At 41.9% G+C, this 26583-nt stretch overlaps 1 protein-coding gene across 1 annotated transcript in view; it reads left to right on the top strand.

The window, feature by feature from the left end:
* The window catches only part of PRICKLE2 (prickle planar cell polarity protein 2), a 349250-nt gene that overhangs the window by 1148 nt on the left and 321519 nt on the right, over positions 1-26583 (top strand). The window lies entirely within an intron of this gene.

The following is a 26583-nucleotide window of genomic DNA, read 5'->3' as shown; positions in this document are numbered from 1 at the left end:
AGCATTATAATGTACACTGAAGCATTTTTCGCCTTTTAAATTGACTTGGGAGTCCCATGGAAAAAATGCAAAGGCTGTTCCTTTAAGACTGGGACTACATCTGCTACAAATATTGGAGGTGGAAGTGGTGGCCAGACACTGAGGATGCAGGAGAGCACAGCTGAGGCTGCATTTCCCTGATGGGAGAGTTTTGGGTCCCTTGCACCCGCCCACAGTCTGTGTATCTAAGTCGCTGGGTCCCAGATGATTCGACTTAGGCACGACAGTTTTTCCAAATGCCGTAGTACAGCATGTGTAGGATTCCTGGGTCTAGCTGGTGTTTTCCAATTGTGTTTTTAATTCAACCCCTGTAACTCTGGGTCCCAACCGCAAATCCACCACTGCCCGCCTGTGCTGTGTCAACCCTCTTCGGTGGCCAGATGTTTCTTATTAATGTGCCGTGAATGTTGACTTCCAGGCAGCTCCAGCCTGGATTGGAATGATTATGTTTGGGAGACAAGAGATCTGGGTGCCCTCCCAGTACATCTGGCTGCTGGGGCTCTGGCTGGGAAAAGTTAGGGTGCAATCTTTCTGTTGGGTGATGTAAAGAGAAGAGAATGGATCCTTCTTGGCAAGTTCATGAAAAGGAAAGATGGTGACAGTAGAAATTTGAGCAACATTGTAACCAGTTCTCTCTTTGCTTAACACATCTTCCTCCCCCGCCCTTTGCCCCTTTGAAGAGAGCTGTTTCTGGATACTAGGGAGAAAAGCTTTGATTTGGTTTTGTTTTCCTCCTCTGTGAGTGCGGTCTCTCCTTTCTCCCAGTTGGTCATGTGTGCTGGGCACCCAGTTGTAAGGAAACTCCCAACTGGCTCCTTCAGAAATTAAATGCTTTTGTTCCTGCCTCTGATGGGTCTGGCAGCCTCTTTGCCTTTGTTTCAGGGCACTGAGCGCAGCCCTTATGGCTCCCGAGCATTTAATAACTTCTGTGTCAGAAGCAAGGCCGAGCGACCTTATAAATATGTAATGGGCAGACATAGGCATCCATCAGTCCTGCTGATGTTGTAGCCCAAATGGTGTGCCCTGGGCTGCCCCCTCATATATCCCAAATGTGAAAGTGATGATATATGGGAATAGGTATAGAAGGCTTACTTTGTTCACCAAATCCACTGTAACAGCACTGCTGCTTACTTTCTGTTTCATCTATCTTGTGTTCTAATGAGGGTGGGGGAGGCAGAGTGATGAACAGGAGAGTGGTTTCCAGCTCCTTCGAAACTCTGGAGCCTTTGGGTCAACTTGTGACCAGAGTTCTGTGGGGCAGTGATACATTGAAGGGGTCTAGCCAGGCTCCCATCCTTTTGGTCTGTGTGACCTCTGACCTCCAGCCAATCACTTTTCTTAGTTCTCAGTTCCCCTATTCCATTAAATGGGCATAATAATGGTATGTACAACACGGATTAAATGAGGTATTGAAAACACGTGTTTGCCCCACACCAGGCACAAAGTAAGTATTAGGTACTTTTGTCAACTATTTTTAGCTGTTTCTCCACTGTTGCCCCTGGAAGAAGCATAGACAGAGAGGCAGCTGGGTATCCCCGTCCCTTGAGACTGTGATGACCACAGCTTCTTGGAGAACCTTAAGCCCTTTTAACCCAGCTGATATTGTGAGGGGAAAACAAGTGTTTTATTTTCAGCCCATTATGAAGCCTTTCTTTGGGAAAGAGGAGCCTTTCATGAAGCTGAGATGGGTTTTCATGCCAAAGCAGTTTCCCCGCTAGCAGCAAAGATGCTTCCATGAATGGGGTTTTTATAGCATTTCCACCCATTGCTGGAAAGGAAGCTCCTTGCTTTTGTCCTTCTCCTTGCTTTTCCCTCATGGGCATACTTTGGGGTGACCTTTTGGAGAAGAGGGACAATCACTTCCAGGTTAGAGCACAATATTCTTTTTTGGCAGTTGGAAAGCCACTGTATGCTCTCTTTGCTCTTCTCTGACTGGGGGACCATGAGCCCCTGGAAGGGACAGTTGTGTGGGTAGTAGAAAAAGCCAGCCTGACACAAGATGAAAGGCTGGCTTTGGTCTTTTTCAGGGAGAGTAATTTCCTTTACCCCAGAGTCCCAAGACACCACTTGTGGGTCTCCCCTGTCTCTGCTTCTACTTGGTCCCCCTTCAGGCCATTATCCACACAGCAGGCATCTCCCCAAAGCAGCACAGAGATGTGTTGCTGCCTCCAATAGGCAGGCACTGAAGTTCTAGGAAGGAAGCGCCTTGTAAACAAACTTTGCTTCCCTTGCTGCTGTGCCGGAGGGAACTAGGCGTTTGAAGTCTAGTGGGAGTGGGGCCCTGGTCTTGCCCTGGTTTTGCCAAAGCCGTGTGACCTTAGGCAAAAGACTCGTGCTCCCTGAGTTTGATTTTCCTCAGCCTTCATGCTGGGAGCGCTCCACTGAACAAATATTTGAGGGCCTGCTTCGTGCCAGGCGCTCTGCTGGTGCTGGGGATAGAGCAAAGAACAAAACAGACAGGATTCCTGCCCCACATTCAACACATAATTACATTTTAGATAAGGTGGTCCGGAGAGGACCCTCTGAGGAGGTGACATTTGCACAGAGACCAAAATGAAGCGAGGGAGGAGGAGGACTGGCAGAATCACCATCTCGTGGGAGCTTGTTAGAAATGCATAGTCTCAGGCCAAGCCCTAGACTAACTGAATCTGACTTTAGGGGTTTAAACAAGATCCCCAACAGATTTGTGTATGTGGCAAAGATTGAGGAGTGCAGAGTGACAGCACCTGGCACTGGGCAAGCCAGATCATTCCCTGAACCCTGGGTCTTGTATGTATGAGGAAAGATGTCTGATGTTCTGTGCAAGTCTGTTGTGTTTTCCTAGTGATTTTCCTGAGGGATCATGTTTTCATTTTTGTTTTTTAAATTTTATGGCCACACCCATGGCATATGGAAGTTCCCTGGCCAGGGATTGAATTCAAGCCTCAGGGTTGCAACCTCCAGCACATCTTTGGCAATGCCCCATCCTTTAACTCACTTCACCAGGGCTGGGAACTGAACCCACGCCTCTGCAGGAACTCAAGCTGCTGCAGTCAGGTTCTTAACCCACTGTGCCACAGTGAGAACTCCTCTGCCCCTGTTTTTGTTGTCACCCACAACCTTTAGGTGGCAAACAATGAGCATTTTTAGGATCATTAAAAAACAAAAAACTCCTAGACCTGCAAGAAGTTCCATGTCTTGGAGAAGAGAGGGCTCAAAACTGTCAGACCGAGCTCTCCCTTCCACCTGATCTAGGACAGCTGGGGAGCAAAGATGGGCACTGCTCCCTCCAGATGACCTGGCCCCAAAGAAGCAGCCCCTCAAGACGGTCTAGGGCAAACCCGGCAGTGGCCGGGCTGCCAAGGGAGTTCTCATTAAATGGAAGATTAAGGTGTCTTTGTGGACTGTGGCCAGAAGAAAATCATTAATAACCAGGCACTTAGTGCTATGAGACAGCTTTCTGAGGGGGAGTTAATTAGACTCGCATGTTTGTACCCAGTTTGAGTAAGGAAGGGAAAAGAGCCATTTTTACCATAAAGATTTGCCCTTTGAATGTCTTGGCACTGAGGAATTAAGGTAGGAATAAACACACCAAAGCTACATCATCAGTGACAAAGGCGAGTGCTTTCTCAGTCCAGAGCTGTGTCTACACATTTTATGTATGTTTCTGTTTCATCCTCACTGAACCCCTATGAGGTAGATGTGATGATTTTCCTGATGAGGAAACTGAGGCTTGGAGAGGTTCCATAGTGGACCCAAGGTCTCCTGGCTACTGAGAATGAAGCTAGGATTTGGCTGTAAAACCCAGGCTCATTTCCCTGTGACTCCCTCCCTCTTGTTAACTTTTCTCCAAGGCTGAGGTCACAAACCAGAGGCTCTCTGGTCACATACAGTCTGCAGATGGAGATTGGTCTGCAGAGTGTGTTGAAAGGGGGAGCTTTCTCTAATACTAAAATCTAGGTTTCTCACTTCTTTTGAAGAATCCGAAATGTTGTAACATGGGGTAGACTTTCCTACATGGCAGTAATTGGTGGTAATTGGTGGTGGTCTCCCTTTAGCTGGGTGCAACCTTGGCTCACCCAAGTCACCAACATTCCAGTTGCAATCAGAGACCTCCTCAAATACTTAAGTGACCTGTCAGGTCCTAAAAGTCAATGGAGTTTGCCAGTCCTGAATAAGCATTCTCATTTCTCCAAAAATGCTATTAAAAAATAGTAAGCTTTTATCATTTTAGCTACCATTTTTTGTGTGTATGTGCTTTTTAGGATTGTACCCACGACATGTGGAGGTTCCCAGACTAGGGGTTGAATCAGAGCTATAGCTGCCGGCCTACACCAAAGCCACAGCAACGCCGGATCCAAGCCACATCTGTGACCTACACCACAGCTCATGGCAATGCCAGATCCTTAACCCACTGAGCGAGGCCAGATCGAACCCACATCCTCATGGATCCTAGTCCAGCTCATTAACCACTGAGCCATGAAGCGAACTCCCCTTAGCTACCATTTTTAAAGTGTTGACAATACCAGGCAAGTATTTTACATCCTTCCAATCTTTCACCTGCAATAGTCCTTGGAAGACAGGTGCAATTATTTATACCTATTCTGATAGATGAGGAAAATGAGTCTCAGAGAGGTTAAGCAACTTAGCAAAGGTCCTACAGCCCCCTAGTCAGTGGTATTCCAACCTTGTCTGTCTTCAAAATCCCCTGTTCTGGACCAGGGCTTCTCACACTTGGCTGGCATGTGAATCACCAGGGGATCTTGTTCAAAGGCAGATTCAGATTCAAAGGCTTGAGGGCAGGGGACTCAGATGCTGCACTGTTAATAAGCTCCAAGGTGATGCTGATGCTGCTGGTCCAGAGACCATATTTTGAGTAGGGCTTGGCAAACTAGGTCCTGCAGGCCAAATCAGACCTTTCACCTGCTTTGTATGATTTGTAAGCCGTATGTGGGTTTAACAGTTTTAATGGTTGGGAAAAAATCAAAAGAACATTATTTCATGACACATGTAAATTCTGTGAAATTTAAATTTCAGTGCCCATAAATTGTTAGGTGAACAAAGTCATACCTATTTGTTTACATATTGGCTCTTGTTGAGCCACAACAATAGAGACAAATGCTTGAGACGCAGAATACATGGTTTACAAAGCCCAAAACATTTACCATCTGTGCATTAACAGAAAATGCTAAATACCCCTATCAAGGGGAATATACAAGTAGCTTCTCTTAGTTTTAGAAGAAAGGAGTCTGAGAACCTTTTGGATCAGGGCTGGAAGAAACATCCTCTCCAGCCTGGAGGAGAAGGTGGCTAAAATCAAAGGCAACCAAAGAACCAGGAAACAGACTAAAGCCATTTCTAAAGGGCATGTGGAGATGAGGCTTGCAAGACCAGATCAATGAACCGCCAGTGGATTCTAAGCTCCTTGTAATCCCTTTAACATTTCAGCTTTGCTGATAAATGTAGATTTGACTCTCGCATTAAAAGGCGGGCTTTCAGAACAAGCCTCCTGGAGTTGCACTTTCATGGAGGACTGACAGGGGAGGCCCAGAGCAGTGGTAGCCTTGTGAAGTCCTTTTAATTATGCAGAGCGGTTAGTCTGCCGACACTGGCCGCCTTTCCAGGCAGAATGCTTGGGCTCTGAGCAGCCACTCTGAAGCAGTGTTCACTGGGTCAGCCAAGACTGTGCCTTGAAAAGCATCTTTCCCTAGTTGTCCTGGTAATTGTGTTGATTGATGACTGAGATGGTAATTTGGGGTGAGGCTGAGCCTGGTTTCCTTTAGTGGGTTGTGATTTGGCTAAGAAATGGGTTCCCACCGATTATTTTGCTTAGGGAGGAAAAACACTCTGTCTCAGTCAACTGATGTGCCAAGAAAAAGGGAAAAGTGGAGATGGAGAGTATGTCTGTGTGTGTACATGTGCATGCACACAAGACAGGCTTGGACTCCTCTAGGTAGGAAAAGATACTTAGCAACTGAGAAATACTGGTTGGCTCACTTTGCTTAGGTCATTGACATTTGATAATATGCCTCATAGAAGCTGAAAACACCTCAGTAGGGATTTTCTTTTGAGGAAATATGTAAGTTCATCCCAGTGTATCTGTATTACCTCTGATTTTGAACCAAGACATAGCTATTATAAAAGATTGAAAAATAGCCCACTCATACACACACATACATACATTAAAAAAGATACATAGCAGGAGTTCCCATCTTGGCTCAGTGGTAACAAACCTGACTAGTATTCATGAGGACATGGGTTCGATCCCTGATCTTGCTCAGTTGGTTAAGGATCCAGTGTTGTGAGCTGTGGTGTTGGGGGCAGAAGTGGCTCAGATCCTGAGTTGCTGTGGCATAGACTGGCAGCTGCAGCTCCCATTCAACCCCTAGCCTGGGAGCTTCCATGTGCTGAGGGGGGTGGCCCTAAAAAGACAAAAAACAAAAACAAAAACAAAAAAAACATAGCAGAGAGAGGAAAACCCTTAACCTTACCTTCCGAGAAGAGGGCAGCAAATCACAGCCATCAGGACCAACTCCTCTGCTACCTGCTTTGGTATAATCTAAATAGCTAAGGGTAGTTGTCACATTTTTAAATGGTTGCCGAAACCAAAGAAGATTAACGTTTTGTGGCATATAAAACTTACATAAAATTTAAATAAAGTTTGAATGGAACACATGCCTGTTCATTTAGTGTCATCTAGGGCAGCTTTTCCAATTGTGGACTTGAGTAGTTGAGACAACCCTCGTGGTCCCCAAACCTGAAAGTGTTTACCAGCTGACTGGGCTATATACAGAAACAGTTTACTCACCCCACAGCCAGAGGGAGTTATTGCTTATGGCTTGGTGTTTATTTCCTCAGATTCATTCAAATTATTATTTATTAAGATTTTATAGAAAACAGATGTTCCACATAGGGTCTTTCATAGCTTTTTCATACTTAGAAATACTTTTTGGATATCTTCGTATGTCAGCCTAACAAGGGCAAAAAGATCTAATGTATATATTAGCTTTTAGAATCCAGCATATGGGTTATTATTGAATGAATGTTTTTCTATTCATGGCCACTTTGCCTGTTTTCCCTTGTTCTTTACTATATAGTATATGACAGGAGCTTTTTTTTTCTTTTTTTTTTTCTTCGTGTCTTTTTTTTTTAGGGCACCCGCAGCATATGGAAGTTGCAAGGTTAGGGGTCGAATTGGAGCCACAGCTGCCGGCTTGCACCACAGCCACATGGGATCTGAGCCACATCTGCAATCTACACCACAGATCTAGGCAACTCTGGATCCTTAACCCACTGAGTGAGGCCAGGGGTGGAACCTGTGTCCTCATGAATACTAGTCGGGTTCACTACCACTGAGCCACAATGGGAACTCCCAACAATAGCTTTTCTTACACTGCAACATGCATTTGGGGAGCTCTTGTCAAATTGTCCTCCAAAGAGAGGATGCCAACCTCCAGCCTGACTCTCTGAAAAACCGGTGTATATTCGTGTGTTTTCTTTGGGCTGAAACATTAAAACATCTCAGCTTGTGGAGCAACTTGGAGATGAATTCTTCTTCAATCACCCTGAGGGACAGCTAGGACCTGGTGAATAGTGAGAAAACACAGGGCATCCATGTTGTTGTTCTTTTTTTTTTTCCAAATACACTTGGTCTTTAATTCCCAGAGTGATAGCCACATTCTGTTGAGAGGTTGTCATTCATCCTTATCCTTCTGTTGTTGAAGGCAGGGGGTTGGGGAGGGGGGGAGCTGAGGGGCATCTAATGAATGTGTTATTTTTCGGTCTCCTGGTTCAAAAAGCTGGAAGATTATCCTTTAACTCTGTGATTAATGAGTATCCCAGAGGGAATTCCCAATGAACCAAGGGAGCATTTCCTAAAGGGAATGGATCCCAGATCAGTAAGCATTTTGAGATCAAAAGGATCATACCTGCCTTGGATATGGGAGAGCCATGGAGGTTGATCTCTGGGATGAAATGTGTTTTGCCAGGCAGTATTGTAAAATTTCTCCAAAGCTTGTAAGGACTTCTTTGGGAACATTCTAGCTGAGTGGTTAAAGACACAGGCTTTGAAGAAATTTTGCTGGCCCTGTGGTCTTGGTTCTGCCTCTTAGGGGCTGAGAATCCTTAGGAAAGTGGCTTAACCTTTCTGAGCTTTTCTTCATTTTCTCAATCTGCAATGTGGAAATAATATTAGTTACTACAATAAGGTTGTCTTGTGAGGTTATTGTAAGGGTCAAATGGGATAATGTGCCTCGTTGGGCATGGTGTGTAGTGTGGGCTCCATATATCTTTGGGAGAAGGCTTGATGGAAATGGGATTGAATAAGGAGCAAGAAGACCTGGGTTCACAGCCCCGATATTGTAGGTTATATGACAGAGAACAAGTCACTTCCCCACCATGAGCCACAGCTTCCATGAATTAAATAGGGGTCATGATTTTTGTCTTAGGGACTGGGCTCAGAAGAGATAGCACGGAGAACCCCCTTATGTGAGGATTTAAGATCTGGGTTTTGTTTTTTTTGTTTTTTGTTTTTGGTGTTTGGTTTGTTTTCTGTTTGTTTTGGCTTTTTTAGGGCCATACCTGTGGCATACGGAAGATCCCAGGCTAGGGGTCAAATCACAGCTGTAGCTCTGGGCCCACACCACAACCACAGCAATACTAGATCTGAGCTGTATCTGTAACCTACACCACAGCTTATGGCTATGCCGCATCCTTAACCCACTGAGTGAGGCCAGGGATTGAACCCACATCCTCATGGATACTAGTCGGTTTGTTTCTGCTGAGCCACAATGGGAACTCCTGAGGATTTAAGATGTAAAGGAGTAAGATCTCATGATAGAGTAGCAGGTTGATATGGCCCATCACCCTGGAAACACAGACCTTTCAGTTGAAATGGAGTTTAGAAGAACTGGACTCTATACTCTCACAGTTTCTTGGCTTAAATGAAGTATGCATATGAAGTTGGTAAAAACAATTTTTGCAGACTGTAACAGGAAGACAGCATTTAAACTCTTCCCCTCGTAGTGAGTATATTTTAAAAAGGGGCTTTTTATGTGCCTTCTGTCCATAAAAATTCATGTCCAAGATGAAAACCACACATCGTCAAGGCAGTACTTAATTCATTTACAAGCCTGCTTCGTGTGAGTTTTTGTGGTACTCCAGCGTGCCATCCAGAACACTTCCATATACATGAACACCAGTCCTTAAGCAGAAACTCCCTTTTGTAAGGCATGAGACAGCAAGGATATTTCTACAATATTTGGACCTAAGATCATACCCTGGGAACTCCTAAGATCTGGACTGCACCTATGTTTTGTTGACACTGTACAGGATTTTAAGTTTTCATTAGTTGCCAACCTTTGGTATTTGGTATACGAATTCAGATTTAAGATTTTCCCTGGAATAATGAAAATACAATGAAAATTAGGAAAATTTCTGGCAACTCCTAATCCTTTCTTCCTTTTCACTAGAACACACACGTTCAGCTTTTTCCACAGTCCTCACCATTTCCTACTCTTCACAGCTGGCCCGCCTCACCCATTTAGATTCCTGGCTGGCCACTACAGTCATCTGATGATGTGACTGCTGGTTTGAAGAAGTGAGGGAGGGAATGTGCACTTCTGGAAGGATGATAGGAATGGTGAATCAGAATAGAGACTCTTGGTGGGAACAACTGTGCCAAGCAAGTCCTCTAAGCAGCTAAATCCTTCCTAGCCCCGAGAAGCTCTTGGAAAGGAACTGATGTGATTGAGGACCTGCCGTGTGCTTGGCTTCTTTCATGTATCACCTCTGTCATCCTCAGAACGATTTTCTGAGGCCTGTATTTTATCTTCTAATTTTTAAATCTGAAAAAAACAAAATAAAAAAACGAGAGCCCAGGGAAGTTAGGTAACATGCCTCACCCAGGTCACACAGCTACTACGTAGTGGAGCCAGAATTTGAATCCAGGTCTTTAGGGCTTGAGATCACAAATTCTGTTTTTGGTTTTTGTTTTCCTTTTTCTTTTTAGGGTTGCATCTGCAGCAAATGGATGTTCCCAGGCTGGGGGTCAAATTGGAGCCACAGCTGCCAGCCTACACCACAACCACAGTAATGCTGGATCTGAGTTGCATCTGTGACCTACACCACAGCTTGTGGCAGTGCTGGATCCTTGACCAACAGAGCAAGGCAACCAGAATCTTCATGGGCGCTATGTTGAGTTCTAAACCCACTGAGACACCACATGAACTCCAAGATCGAAAATTCTTTAACCAGGAGTGATAAGCTCTGTCATTTTGACCCGCCTGGTGTAAATATCAAACGATACCTTGGCAAAAACAGAATCTTACATTGTTAAGAGTTCCCATAGTGGCTTGGCAATAATGAACCCGACTGGTATCCATGAGGATGCACGTTTGATCGCTGGCCTCGTTCAGTGGGTTAAGGATCTGGCATTGCCATGAGCTGTGGTATAGGTCACAGACGTGACTGGGGATCCTGTGTTGCTGTGGTTGTGGTGGAGACCAGCAGCTGCAGCTCTGATTCAACCCATAGCCTGGGAACTTCCGTATGCCGTGGTGTGGCCATTTAAAACAAAACAAAACAAAAAACATATCTTACATTCTCACTGGCCTGGGTATGAGATGGGATTGTTAGCTGAAGAACCTTGGGCTAGTTGGCTTATTATAGAAGGACTCCTATAACATTAGATGGTGTGGTGGTGCACTTATCAGGGTGTCTAAAATGTGACAAATTGAATTAAATATAATGCAATTTTCAGTAAGAGGCTACTTGCAATCTTCTAATCAGATCTGCATACATTAAAGGGGCCTCCATTCAGCTTGTTTACAGCTTTGGTGTTAACGTGGAGGGCTCTGGGGAGTTGGTGAAAGCAGGGGTGGTGGGAGTGAAAGGCACAGCAGCGGGAGATTCTTCAAAATGCTATTTGCATGTTACCTTCCTTCCCAGAGTTGAGGAAGGGAGTTTATAGCACATTCCTTCAGCAGCCAAGTTGAAGTCCAAACAAGCTAAAAATAAACAAGGTGGTCGTTATCCAGTCATTGCACCTAGGTTTTTGAACCTTTGCTCCCTAATGCTTTACCAGTTCTGACACCATGTTGCAGAGCAGAGCCAAGCACATTTGACTGTCAGAAGGCATTTAATGAGAGCGTTATCTGACTTTATGTTTGGTGAACTACTTGGTGATGCAGAAACTGTCTTCACAATTCTTTAAAACTGACTCATTATGTGTACACATAACACCCTGAGCGGGTCCTCTAAGTTTGCGTGCTGAGGAGTTAGGCCTCTGGGGGACTTATTAAAAGGAATGCAGGTGTTTTCTTTCTTCGATGACACTATGAAATTACTCCAATAATATAATTCTCCAAGTCTTTTGTTCCATAGTCAGGCACCGAGGAGCACTCCTGTCATTTGCATCCTTGATGACTTGGCCTTTGGAGCTTCTCCAGTGACTTACGGAGTTGTTTGTAAATCAAAATGACAGGCTGCTCTCATTTTTATGAAGCCAAAAAGCTGGAGATGGTAGATAACTGGGGAGCCTCTCTGTCAACTCGGGTCTGGACTATTCGGAGCTCCATGGGTGGACACATAAGTACATGTTCCTAGGTTCTGGGAGGTGGAACACTTTAGTAGATGAGTCTACCTGCTGGGGGTTTGGGATGATTTTGTTTTGTGATTTACAGTTTTTTAAATTTTGCATTGCTGTGGCGTAGGCCGGCAGCTGTAGCTCCAATTAGACCCCTAGCCTAGCAACCTCCACATGCTGCCAGTGTGTCTCTAAAAAACAGAGAAAAAAAAAAAAAAACCAACAAGCAAATTTTATCTTATTGAAGTATAGTTGATTTAGTGTTGGGTCAGCTTCTGCCATACAGTCATGTATATACACACACATTATTTTTCTCATACTATCTTCCATCATGGTCTATCCTAGGAAATTGATACAGTTCCCTATGCTATAGAGTAGGACTTCATTGCTTATCCGTTCTACATGTAATTGTATCTCCTGACACCAAACTCCCAGTCCTATTGTTGGATAAGGGGACAGTGTAGACAATTGGGAAAATGAAACAAAATCAAATCATTTATTTTTGGTTTTTTCCATTCTTAAAAGTTTTATTGAAGCATAGTTGATGCACAATGCTGTGATGATTTCTGCTGTACAAAGTGATTCAGTTATCGTGTGTACACCGTGACGTTTTTTTTTCAGTCTTTTCTCAGATAGATGATCACAGAATGTTGGGTAGAGTTCTCTTAAGAATTAGGGTTGACACCATCACCTAGAGAGGAGTATGGACTTTTGAGCATTTGGGTGTGATTGCCTTCTGGCCTGGTTTCTTTACGATCAAGGTTGGCATGGTTGTGTTCATTTTCTAGAGCTGCTGAAACAGATTCTGACAATCTGGTTGGCTTCAAACAATATGTATCCCCTGGCAGTTCTGAAGGCCGCTAGTCCTCAATCAAGGGGTCAGCATGGCTGGTTCCCTCCAGTGGCTGTGAGGGAGAACCTGTCCCAGGACTGGCTTAGCTTCTGGGGACTCCAGGCAGTGCTTGGCCTTCTCGGTTTACAGATGAGTCACTTCCATTGCAGCCTCTGTTACCACATGGTTTTCTCCCTCTGTGTGTCTGTCCCTTTCTCTTCTGAGAACTTGTCTTTGGACCTAACCTTATCCTAATCAGGGTCCTTAACTACATCTACAGAGATCCTTTTCTAAATCAGGTAACATAGAGATTCCAGGTGGGTCTTTGAAAGGACCACTGTTCAACCCATTGTAGTAATTCTGGTAATGAAGTGACTATAGGCAGTTTGCATTCTGAAGCAGTGTGTGCAGGTGGCGCTGGCTAAATGTGTTGATTTGTAAAACCACAGTGGTGAGGAAGGGCTGGGCCTTGACTTTGGGGCACTTTGTGCAGAATACGCTTTCCTTGTCTTTTCCAGGCCAGTTAAATATCTGTAACAGGAGGGCATTGCACAAGCTGCTCTTCGTGGATGGAACTCTGAGATGGAATTTGCTGCCCCTATTGATGAATTCAGCTGTCTGAATCAGTTGACCCTTGGGTCACCCTGTGAAGTCCATCCATCTTCTTTGAGCTTTTGTTGGGCCTTGCCAGGGAGATGTATAGGAAATGAACTGGTAGTGTGAGGACAGTTATTTGTGGGAAGAGCTTTTGGCCTGAGGGCTTTTAAATTAATGTCTAGGTTACATAATTGATTCACTTTCAAAGGGGAAAAATGGGCTTCCTTAGAAAAGGAAATTCTTCATAATCCTAGAAATACGTCCCATATCCACAAAATCCTGTGGGAGCTGACTCTCTCGGCCCCACCCCACCCCCACCCCTTCCTCCACTTTTCTGTAAACACAATAGGAAAAAAATACGACATGAATTGTACTTCCTCATTCCCCAGTTTTTGTTAAATCCAGCATGAGTGAATCTAGGCTTTTCAGAATAAATTATGTGAAATAATGAAAACAAATTATGATTGTTTTAAAAAAATCATATGAGCTGTCATGAATTGAACATTTACAATGTGCCAGGGATATTATATTCTGAGCACATTTCTCGTATTCTTTTAATTCTTGAAACCCATTACAAGGTAAACAGTATTACTGAGAGACTGCAAATGTGAGTTACTTTCGCAAGGTCATGCAGCAGCTTAGTACTCAAACCAAGGTTACATATTATAACCTTGACTATAGTTTGGGCTCTGAAGCACTGTATTATGTCCCTGGCTCTGGAGAGTTCCCAGAGACTCAAAACAGTGGTTTTCATACTTTAATATTCAACAAAATCACCTAGTGGGCTGCTCCCCTCCCTGCTCAAAGTTTCCCATTTGTTAGATCTCAGTTAGAATTTACATGTATTAAGTTAGGTGCTGCTGTTGCTGCTACTGGTCTAGGGGACAGAGTCTGAGAACCATTGGTTCACACCATAGCCCAGCCCTCCAGCACTTAGTTGCATCAGGGAGACTGGACAAACAGATTTAAATGACTGTCCAGGTGAGCAGTCCATACACTTCTTATCACAGAGTAGTGTAGATTGCTATTGCATGGTTGGTATTTTTTGATGTTGAGCTATATGAGCTATTTATAGATGTTGGATATTAACTCCTTGTCACTATATATATATAGTGGTCTTTTTAGGGTCTCAGGTGCGGCATATGGAAGTTTCTAGGCTACGGGTGAATTGGAGCTGTGGCTGCTGGCCTATGCCACAGCACGCAGGATTGGAGCTGGGTCTGTGCCCTACACTGCACCTTGTGTCAACACTGGATCCTTAACCCACTGAATGAAGCCAGGAATCGAACTCAAATTCTCATGGATACTAGCTGGGTTTGTTACTAGTGAACCACAATGGGAACTCCAGTTGGTACTGATGTTGAGGCCTTGGAGATTAGATTGGAAAAAAGATCCCTACCTCCCACTTAAGCTTTAATGTATTCATGGCTGCTTCCTCTTTCCTGTTACCTGGAGGCTGTGGAGTTTAGTAAAGTGGTTTTTAAGCTCTTTGATGAGCTGGAAAGTAGAACCAGCCAAGATCTGGTATCTATGAAGATACCTAAAGATTAATGAGAAATTCCTCTGTTGATGGACATTTAGATAGCTTCCATTTCTTGGTTACTGTAAATAGTGCCACAGTAAACATAGGGGTATGTGTATCTTTTCTGATTATGGTTTTCTCAGGGTATATGCCCAGGAGAGGGATTGCTGTGTCATATGGTAGTTTATTTTTAGTTTTTTGAGGACCCTTCATAATGTTTATCTCAGCTTCACTAGATAGTAAAATATACTGTAAGGCTATAGAAATGAAAATAGTAGCTACTGGAGCAGGAATAGATCCCTGCGATAGACCAAAACAGCTCTAAAAATAGATCCAAATATTGTGGGACAGTGGTCTATGATAAAGGTGACATGTAAAAGCAGTGGGGAAAGTTTCAATAAATGATGCTAGGACAAGCACCTTTCCATTTGGAATAAGAAGAGATTAATACAAAACTTTTTTATTGCAGTATAGTTGACTTGCAATGTCCTTGTAGTTTCCAGTGCACTAAAGTGATTTGGTTATACATATGCATATATCCATTCTTTTTTTCCCCATATACGTTATTAAAAACTATTGAGTAGATTCCTATATTTGCCTGTGCTATACAGTACGTTCTTATTAAAATAATGTATTTAATAGTGTGTGTATATTATTCCCATCCTCCTACTCCCCCCACCCCTGCAGGTTACCCTATGGTAACCATAAGTTTGGTTTTGTCATCTGTGAGTTTGCTCCTGTTTTGTAAATAAGGTATTTTGTATAATTTTTATTAGATTCCACATATAAGTGATATCATATGATATGTCTCTGACTTCACTTAGTATGATAATCTCTAGGTCTGTCTATGTTGCTTCATTCTTCTTTATGGCTGGGTAATATTCCATTATATATGTGTACCACATCTTTATCCATTCATCTGTTGATGGACATTTAGATAGCTTCCATTTCTTGGTTACTGTAAATAGTGCCACAGTAAACATAGGGGTAATGTGTATCTTTTCTGATTATGGTTTTCTCAGGGTATATGCCCAGGAGAGGGATTGCTATGTCATATGGTAGCTTATTTTTAGTTTTTTGAGGACCCTTCATAATGTTTTCCATAGTGTTTGCACCAGTTTATATTTCCACCAACAATATAGGAAGGTTCCTTTTTCTCTGTACTCTCTTCAGTATTTATTGTTTGTAGACTTTTGATGATGGCCATTCTGGCTGCTGTAAGGGGTATCTCATAGTACTTTTGATTTGCATTCCTCTAATACTTGGCAGTTTTGAGCATCTTTTCAAGTGTTTTTTGGCTATCTGTTTGGCTGGCTTTGGAGAAATGTCTGTTTAGATCTTCTGCCCATTTTTGATTTGGTTGTTTTTTTTGACACGGAGTTGCAGGAGGTGTTTATTTTGAAGATTAATCCCTATTGTAAATAGTGCTACAATGAACATTCAAATTTAAAGAACATTTAAATTTGATTAGGGATGAATGCTTTCACAAATTTGGAAAGTAAAAAGCATGCCAAATTCAGCTATTTCCTCTTGCTTTTTCTCTTCCTCCTTGCTCTCTTGCCACACCGGTCACCTTACTGGTCTCCAAATACAGCAGGCATATTCACACCTCAGAACATCTGCTTTTGCTGGGACCTCCCCCAGGATTGGCTCCCCCAGATACCCATCAGTTCCATGCCCTTTCTTCACTCTAGATCTCTCCTCCAGTGTTCTTTCCTTAGAGCAGTGTTCCCTCACCATCCTAAAATAGTATTTTGGTCACTCCCTTTTCCTTTTCTCTCACTGATATTTTTTTCAGAGCACTTATTACTGCCTGAAATATGTATATATGTGTATATATATATAATTTAATATATTTAAAAAATATATATATATATTTTTGGCTGTACCCTTGGCATATTGAAGTTCCTGGGGCAGGGTTTGAATCTGAGCTGTAGCTGTGCCCTACATCACAGCTGTGGTAATGCCAGATCCTCAAGCCACTGCACCATAGTGGGAACTTCTGGCTTTATTTTTTAATGGATTATCTGGCTTTCATTCTCACCCTAGAATTCATTACTTTAGCCCACACATGAATTTAAACTTCATGAGGATATTTTGTTCCATGTCTCTTTCGTTAATTCCCCAACACCCAGCAAAATATCTAGTGCAGAGCCAAAATCCTGTAGAACAGTTGAATGAGTGAAAAATATAGATGGATGATATGAAACCCAGACGTCATAAAAGATGGGCTGTTTTGACATGAAATAATTTAAAAATGATCAAAAGAAAGTTGAAAAAAATTATTTAGAACAGATAGGGTGACAAAGGCCTAATTTTTTAAGATACAAAAACATCACTAGTAAGAAAAACAATAAAATGACTCATTAGAAAATTGGGCAAATGATCTCATCAGCAGGTGTATGAGAAGGTATCATTTGTTTTCTTAGTGATGTTACCATTTCTAATGTTGCTCTTTATTTGTGCATCCAATATAAATAGCTGTTAGAAAAAAAATGTGTAGATGAAGAAGTCTGTGTTAAATGAGCTATAGCATCTCTTTTCTTAGGAAGTATTAAGAGTATGCATCTGCTCAGGTTTGGGGCTAAGTTTTGTTGGCTTCTGTCAAGAAGAATAAAAGACCTTTTAAGGTTCTTAGGATTTGGAATTGGCTGTGAGTCTTGTCAACGTAGCTGTGATAGTGTAATCCAAGAGATGACAGGAGAACAACAGACAAAAGGCTAAAATATCCACAACATCAAAAAGTCACTTCCATGTCCAGGGGTGTGAATGTTTGGCCACTCAAGGATACGTTTCTGTTTTCTTGTCTTGTTGACTTGGGACTGCTGCTGCTGGCATTGAGTAGGCTATGGACAGGGATGCGAAATACCTGTGATTGGTGAGATAGTACATCACAAGAAAGGTGGTCCTGCCCTGAATGTTAATGCCATTGTTACCTGGTGAGAAGCAATGGAAAGTGCTACAAGCAGCAAATGCCTTTGGGAAGTGCAGAGTTCACATTGATGTTTGGAAACTTAACTCTTCTGGACCTCAGTTTCCTTCATTTATAGATTGAGGGAGCTAGATTATAGAATCAGGAAGGGCCCCATCATCATTAATGTATGGTGACAGTATTACTAGGTTTGCTTTTTTTTTTTTTTTTTTTTTTTTTTTTTTTTTTTGCTTAAATAGCCAACTCAGGAGGTTTGGGCAAAAAAAAAAATTTGAGGGAACAGAAAATTTTCACTCAGTCCCTTTGCTGGATACACCTTCATTTTCAGGTTGTCTGACTCTTCTGCTGACTCTAGTTGTGTTGTAGAGTTGTACATTTGCCATGAGTGAATTTATTTTCTTCCTAACACTGTATATGCCAGCCATGCAATAGGAATGTGAGAAGAAGAGTTGTTAATTTTATGAAAATTAAGCTGAATGCTATGAAATGACCTAAAAATGAATACTAAAAACAAAAACAATTGAATTAGATTTGGGGAAAAATAGCCATAGAAGATGGGGAAAGAGGCAGATGCTATATAAAAGGACTTAGATTTCCTTGACAACATCTTTAAGATGTGACACTACTCTTAAAAACCCAATCTGGAAATTGAAGAAGATGCATTATAGGTGTGTTTTATGGGTTAACTATAGGGAACTCTGTCTGTAAACCCATAAGCAAAATTTCCTTTCTCACTATAAATGAATGTATTATTACATATTTCAAGAAGAAATTTAAGATATGTAGCATTGTTTTGTGATTCCTTATTGAGAGAGACACTGTTGGATGTCCTCATACACATTGTCTGCTTCTTCCTTAGAAATGTTATCCTCAAAATATTGTCTGGCACAGAGCCAATTAAGACAATATTTCCTCATCCTGCTTGCTCCTGGGGGATGCCAGTTGACTAAGCTCTAGCCAAAGGCTTATAAGTAAAAATCGTAAGGACAACTTCTAGGAAGTGCTTTTAAAAAAATTTATTGGAATGTAGTTGGCTTACAATGTTGTGTTAGTTTCATGTATACAGCAGAGTGAAACAGTTATATGTATATATACACATCCATTCCTTTTCAGGTTCTTTTCCCATGTAGGTCACTGCAGAGTATTGAGTAGACTTCCCAGTGCTCTACAGTAGGTTCTTGTTACTTATCCACTCCCTGTGTATTAGGGTGTATATGTCAATCCTAACCTCTAAATTTATCCCTCCTCCCAGTGCGTCCTCTTTGGTAACCATAACTTTGGTTTTGAAATCTTTGAGTCTGTTTCTGTTTTGGTGAATAAATTCCGTTGTATCATTTTTGTTAGATTCCACATATTAGTGCTGTCATATGATAGTTGCCTTTGTTTTTGACTTACTTCACTTAGTATGATAATCCTTAGGTCCATCCATGTTGCTACAAATGGCATTATTTCATTCTTTTTTATGGCTAATATTCCCTTGGATGTATGTACCACATCTTCTTTATCCATTCCTCGGTGGATGGACATTTAGGTGGCTTCCATGTCTTGGCTATCATAAATACTGCTGCAGTGAACATTGGAGTGCATGTATCTTTTCACATTATGGTTTTCTCTGGATATATGCCCAGGAGTGGGATTTCTGAATTATATAGTAGTTCTATTTTAGTCTTTTAAGGAACTTCCATACTGTTCTCCATAGTTGTTGCACCAATTTACATTGTAATAGGGTAGGAGGGTTCCCTTTTTTCCACACCCTTTCTAGACTTTATTGTTCGCAGATTTTTTGATGATGGCTATTCTGACTGGTGTAAGGTAATACCACATTGTAGTTTTGATTTGTATTTCTCTAATAATTAGTGATGAAAATCTTTTCATGTGCTTTTTGGCTGTCTGTCTTAGGAGAAATGTCTATTTATTTTATTTTAGTCTTTTGAGGGCAGTACCCACAGCATATGGAGGTTCCCAGGCTAGGGGTCCAACCAGAGCCACAGCAACACCAGATCCGAGCCACGTCTGTGACCTACACCACAGCTCACGGCAACACTGGATCCTTAACCCACTGGGCGAGGCCAGGGATTGAACCTGCAACCTCATGGTTCCTAGTCGGATTCGTTTCCACTGTGCCACCACAGGAACTCCAAGAAATGTCTCTTTAGATAGTCTAGCTATTTTTTTGATTGAGTTGCTTGTTTTTTTGATATAAAGGTAGGTGAGATACTTGTATATTTTAGAGATTAATTCCTTGTTGTTTGCTTAGTTTGAAAATATTGTCTCCCATTCTGTGTGTTGTCCTTTTGGGATTTTTGTTTGTTTCCTTTGCTGCAAAACAAGCTTTTGAGTTTAATTAGGTCTCATTTGTTTATTTTTGTTTTTATTTTCATTACTCTGGGAGGTGGATCCAAAAAGATTTTCCTGAAATTTTCATCAAAGGGTGTTCTGCCTATGCTTTCTTCTAAGAGTTTTATAGTATCTGGCTTTATGATCTGGCCTTAAATCCATTTTGAGTTTATTTTTGTGTATTGTGTACAAGAACGTTCTGATTTAATTCTTTGACATGTAGCTATAAAGTTTTCTAGCACCACTTACTGAAGAGGTTGGCTTTTCTCCATTGTATATTCTTGCCTCCTATATTGTAGATTAATTGACCATAGGTGCGTGGTTTTACTTCTGTACTTTCTATCCTGTTCCACTGATCTGTATTTCTGTCTTTGGGCCAGTACCATACTGTTTTGATGACTATATCTTTGTAGTATAGTCTGAAGAATGGGAACCTGTTTCTTCAGTTCTGTTTTTCTTTCTTAGGATTGCTTTGCATATTCAGAGTCTTCTGTGTTCCTGTGCAAATTTAAATTTTTTTGGTTCTGATTCTGTGAAAAATGTCTTTAGGATTCGGTGCAAAATGGGATTACACTGAATCTGCAGATTGCCTTGGGTAGTATAACCATTTTGACAACATTGATTCTTAGGAAGTACTTTTGAAGGCAAGGCATGTACCTTCCCCCCCCCCCCCCCCCCGGCTTCTTCCCCACTGGAATGTGGATGTGATAGTTGGAGCTCAAGCCGCTAAATTGGATCATGAGGTGGAAGCCCTCTGTTGAAAAGAGCAGGATGAGACAGGAAGCGCCTGGGTCCCTGATGACCACAGAGATAACATCATACCCTTGTACTGTGTAATTCCAGGCTACATTTGCATGAGAGAGAAATTAATTTTCATCTTGTTTAATCCACTATTGTTTTGAATTTCTAGTCATCTACAAGTGAATTTCAATCCACCTGGCTTATAGATGTTGATTATGTTGGTTAAGAGGCTCTATTTTTACCAGCTCCTGCCCACAGGTCAAGAATTTATTTTGAAGAGTTCCTGTTGTGGCTAAGCGTAGTGAACCCAAACTAGTATCCATGAGGCTGTGGGTTCTATCCCTGACCACACTCAGTGTGTTAAGGCTCTGGCTTTGTGTGAGCTGTGGTATAGGTTGCAGATGTGGCTGGGATCTGGTATGACTGTGGCTGTGGCCACCAGCTTTAGCTCCAATTTGACCCCTAGCCCAGGAACTTCTGTATGCTGCTAGTGCAGCCTTAAAAAGAAAAAAAAAAAAATTATTTTGACTACTTCATCGGGTTTACTAGAACGGCCATTTCTAGCAATGGGATACACACTGTGTCCTCAGTAGTTGAAAATCCTAATCCGTCCTTTTAATTTTAGAAGTGCTTGCTAAAGGGCAGGTGTGCCTTCCTCTGACATCCTGGCATTTCATAAGTTACTATAGTGACTTACTGGTGGTTGTAATAGGTATTAAATGGAGAGTGTTTTTTTCCTATTGTTTAACTGCTTTGTGAATACATGCCTTTATCTATCGAGGAATATCCTTGAACATTTCAGGAATGTCAGTATCTAACACTAATTTCACCCTCTGAAAAAGTGCATGTCCTGTTTTGGAATGTATTTAGAACTGCTCATTTTAGGATTAAAGGATATAGAATGAAGGAATATGATTAATCCCTTTGATGGTCCCTATCATTTTACCAGCAGACTGAGGAGACGGATTGGCTTCACATTACATCTGTGGAGCAGTATTCCACAGTGCTACTGTGTGGGAGTATGGGTGAGGGGTGAAACCCTATCGCCTTTGTGTGAGCAGAAAAAGGCATGTGCCTTTTTAACCTCTTAATTAAATAATCTGCATCCAAAAAACGTTCCTTTCAGGAAGATCTGCCTTGGTGGGGGTATCCTAGGATAGTTTTGTCTGAAAGTCTTTAAGCCAGAATTAACTTTCTGATGGTTATTCCTAACCAGCTTTCTCAAATTATCTGAGAAGGGTGTTAAATTGGGGATGAAAAAAAAATACGTCTTGAAGAAAAAATTGGATGACATTTTGGGGTCAGGTTTTCACAAGGAAGAGAAATAGACCAGGAAATTGATTTATAAAAAACTGAAAGGGAATTTAGTCATTCAAGGAAGTGTATTCTATGCTTAATATGGCCCCACATGCCATGAAATACAGTTAAAATATCATAAATGTGTATATTTTAAATTATTTGCATATCCATCATTGCATATAATACATATAGGTATGCACTTTTATATTATGCATAGCTTGGCATGAATATGTGTGTATGTGGATGTACATATGTTTTTTTTCTGACATAAATGGTGGCATACTATATATACTTTTTGTCACTTGACCATAGATCTTGGAAGGCTTTTAAAATCAGTATATATAAATATTCTTACAGAAAAAAAAGGCCATGTAAGACTACATTACATAGCTGTGTCATAATTTTTTTTTAAACCAGTTCTCCACTAATGATTATTTAGGATGTTTAAAGTTTCTGGTTAATGCAATGACACTTCAGCAGACATTCTTATTTGTGGCTCATCATTTCCTTTACATGTGACCATTTCTATAAGAGAAACTCCTGGAAGTAGAATCACTGAATCAAAGGGCATGTGCACATTAATTAGTTGAATATTGCTAAATAGAAAAAAATGGTTTCCAAAGATGTATAGTTCTGTCAGTGTGTATGACGGTCAAAGATTAAGTTTAAATGGCTAAGCATCTTAACTTCGACAAACTTTATGGAATGTCATTTAAAAATTTATTTTTATTGTGTTAGGATATTTATAGCTGGAAGGCCTTTTTTTTTTTTTCTTTTGTAGGGCTGCACCTGTGGCACATGGAGGTTCTCAGGCTAGAGGTCAAATCTGAGCTGCAACTGCCAGTCTACACTTCAGCCACAGCACCACGAGATCTGAGCCATGACCGCAACCTATACCACAGCTCACCTCAATGCCAGATTCTTAACCTACTGAGTGAGGCCAGGGATCAAACCCTAGTATCTTCATGGATACTAGTCAGGTTGGTTTGTTACTGCTGAACCACAATGGGAACTACTCGAAGGCCATTTTTATTCATTATTTTGACATGCGAACCTCAAGTTTTTGCAAAACTGCTAAATTGGATGTGGCTTTCTTATACTAAGATAGGAGCTATTAAATAATTTTATCCTGAGGCGTCTCTATGGGAATAAGACACACCATCCTTACTGTAGACACGGACCAGCATTACTGTCAACTGATAATCTAACAGGGTACTGAATTTTGGTGTATTGGGATGTGAGCTCATGTTCTGCCTCAAAATTAGGTGGAAAGAGGCAAAGGCTGAGTGTTAACAATTTTGGTACTGGTCTGTTCTGCCCCTAATTTTTTTTTTTTCATCTCATCTGAGTCTTGATTTACAGATCTATAAAAATCAAGGGGTTAAGTAGGAAAGAAACTTCCTCTCCCTCATTGCTCCCATCACACTCTCTAGAAATGCTTCTTTGAACTAAACCTTGAACCCCATTAACTGTGCCTGGAAGCATTTACTTCCCTCCATCTCTTCTGTATTGTGCTCTGCTCCAACGCCTATTATCTCTGGCCTCAACAGCTGCCCTAGCCTCCAAACAAATCTCCCACTTCTGCTTTTTCACCCCTGTAATCCATTTTCCACCCACCACTAGGACACAAAAAGGTAGTTCTTATGAAATATTGAGCAGATACAAAAATATTAATAAAATATGTATAAGGCCTAAACAGCAGTGACACAGTGGATACCCATGAGTCTACCACCTGGTTTTAGGGAAAAGAATCTTGTTTTGATCTTTTCTGAGTCCATTCTCTTCCCCCACTCAGAGGAACTGCTGCCCTGAATTAGGAGTTTATCACATCCTTGCTTTGCTTAGTAGTTTTGCCACAAGTGGCCTTGCTGGGAGTCTTTGCTTCTGCAGTTGTTCTTCTGGAGAACTTGTCTGCAGTTGTTCTTCTGGAGAAGCTTGTCTGGAGTGTGTAACCCAGGAGTGGCCTTGCCAGGTCATGGGTTGTGTCCCTGGGACTTTACTAGGCAAGAATATTCTGTATTCCAAAGGGTTTATATTCCCATCAGCAGGTAAAGTTCTGCCTTTTCTCATCCTTGGCCTCACTTATTATTTTCAGGCATTTGTGGCTTCCTCTGCATAGAGTGGCCTTTCTCCATCTATCCCAGGACTAGCTGCTTTTCCTCTCATCCTCCAGTTCTCAGTTTAATTGTCACCTTCTCAGAACATTGCTCTGACCATAGCGCCTCCATCCCACCATGCCTTTGCCCCAAGACTCTAAAGGCAGGACCTATGTCCCCTTGGTCCATCACTGTATTCCCTGGGGCCTAGCACATTAAATCGCACAACTATTTATGGTAGGGACTCAATAAATAGTTGGTGAAATGAGTAAGTGGCTGAGTAAGTCAGGTCCTTTCCAGTCTGAAGTCCCCTGGTCCGCTGAATTGAAATAAAGGTAGGAGAAAGTTCAAGGGAACCCACTGTGTTTGGCTCTGGCTTCAAGGCAGTTTCCTAATGGAGATGGTTTCAGAGGACCTTCTCTGAAAGGGTGTCAGTGCTCAGCTACTCTGGTAGAATAGAATGTTTCTAAAACCAGAGGTGAAAATTGATGTCTGCATGAAATAAATGGATAAATGGAGCATATATAAATGAATAGAGCGTAAATAAATAGAGCACAAATAAGTGGGAGTTGTAGACCTGGTTATCTCTAAAGTAGAGGTGCTCTTGGGGTGCAGAATTAACTGATATCCCAGCCACCTTCTGTAAGTGGGACAGAAAAGTAAGTGATGCCAGATGGCAGACCTGGGGCCATCGTTTTCCAGAGCCCAGATTCCCAATGTGCACATCTGCATGTGCCTGAGGCTGGTTTCGGGATTTGCCTACACTTGTGGGAAATTGGAATCTTTCAGTCCTGAGCAGTAGCATGTTGCTTCTGAGCTCATTCTGCTCAAAGCTGGGCAGTGCAGCTGCAGTACTGGCAGACTGGATGGCATTGGCATACCTTTGTTGAAAATTAAGGCAAGCAGGTCCCTGCACTGATATCCATAAAGAATGAAATCCATGGGTTCCCATTGTGGCTCAGCAGATTAAGAATCCAAGTAGTATCCATGAGTCTGTGGGTTCGATCCCTGGCCTTGCTCAGTGGGTTAAGGATCCCACATTGCCATGAACTGTGGTGTATGTCACAGATGTGGCTCAGATCTGGCACTGCTGTGGCTGTGGTGTAAGCTGGTGGCTACAACTCAGATTCGACCTTAGCCTGGGAACTTCATTTGCCACAGGTGTGGCCCTAAAAAGACCAAAAAAAGAAAAAAAATTAAATCCACTACATGAAATCATTTACAACCAGCAAAGCAGTTTCTCAAACCTAACCCGATCAATGTGAAATGGCAGGAAATGCTCAATATTCCTGTGAAATCTCAGCAGCAGAGATACCACACAGGGAGGTGAAAATAGGCTCAGTCTGGAATCTCAGTCTATTCATTGACTAGCTCTGTCATTTGGGATATACCCCTCAGCCTCTCTGAACCTCAGTTTTCTTATCTATAAAATGGGAACACCAGGCCTTCTCCTGGTGAAGAAAAAGTGATATAATAAGATAAAATATATGGCACAATGTCTGGCACGTGGGAAGTTTTGAATTTTGTCTTTTTTCCCATCATGGAGCAGTGGAAATGCCATGATTCCTACTAGAAATCATGAGGTTGCTGGTTCAATCCCTGGCCTCACTCAGTGGGTTAAGGATCTTGGATTGATTGCCATGAGCTGTGGTGTAGGCTGGCAGCTGCAAGTCCGATTCAATCCCTAGTCTGGGAACCTCCATGTGCCGTGGGTTTGGCCCTAAAAAGTGCGCAAAAAAAAAAAAAAAAAGAATGAATGTCCTTAATGTATACATGATGGAGCAAGAAATACCCAAAGGAGGTTGATTCACTGGAGTATGTACTTGATCCTGGGCCCAGAACACAGTTTTAGTGACTTTATACCAGTGTTCTCTGGGACCCACTTTGCTCTTTGAGTAGCTCACGTATCTTAAGCCTCTCTTAATTAAACTCTTTCCGTGAAAGGGCCACTCTTATTTAAAGGATTTAATAAATCTTTCTTTTTTGCTTCAATATATTCTTAGTCACTTATGATTTGAAATGGGAGGATTTCAGCCCTGGGGGAAGGAGGGGCTGTCCATGGCCCTTGATTGTGTGTTGACATGTGAAGGCCTCTCTAAGCCTGTGGCCAAGAGGAAATGCCTTTTTGTGAAAAGTCGGCTTAGTGTGAAAAGGATGGGCAGGCTGACTTAAGATAATTAGCGAAGCAGAAAAATCCCCTCCAAGCCTGCTAGCTGCTCACTGGCTGACAGACCGCCCCACTTCAACCCTGACCTTTTCCCAACATCTTTCCAGAACAGTGTTTCTTAACCTGGCCACCCATAGATAAAATTCAGAGCACCCCTGAACCAGGATGAAAAAAACAATTGACATCTTTTGTTTCCACTCACCCCTATTTGAACTTTAGCATTTCCCTTAATTATGAGTGATGGCAAAAGACCACAGTAATTGCATTAGCAATACCTGTGGCCTTATCACCAATAAAAATCCCAGATGTTTTCACATCACGTAACAGTCACAGAAGTCATCGTGAAATATCATTTATGCTCATCATTGCTTAGAAATTATGGCAGTTATTAGATTTACTGCTGGATGTTTGTATTTCCTGTTTTAATGAATGTGTATTACCATATACTAAGTTATATC

Source organism: Phacochoerus africanus, chromosome 1, assembly GCF_016906955.1.
Source record: "Phacochoerus africanus isolate WHEZ1 chromosome 1, ROS_Pafr_v1, whole genome shotgun sequence".
NCBI classification, from domain to species: domain Eukaryota; kingdom Metazoa; phylum Chordata; class Mammalia; order Artiodactyla; family Suidae; genus Phacochoerus; species Phacochoerus africanus.
The sequence above is the reverse complement of the archived record's forward strand: the minus strand, read 5'-3'. Positions and strand labels throughout refer to the sequence as shown.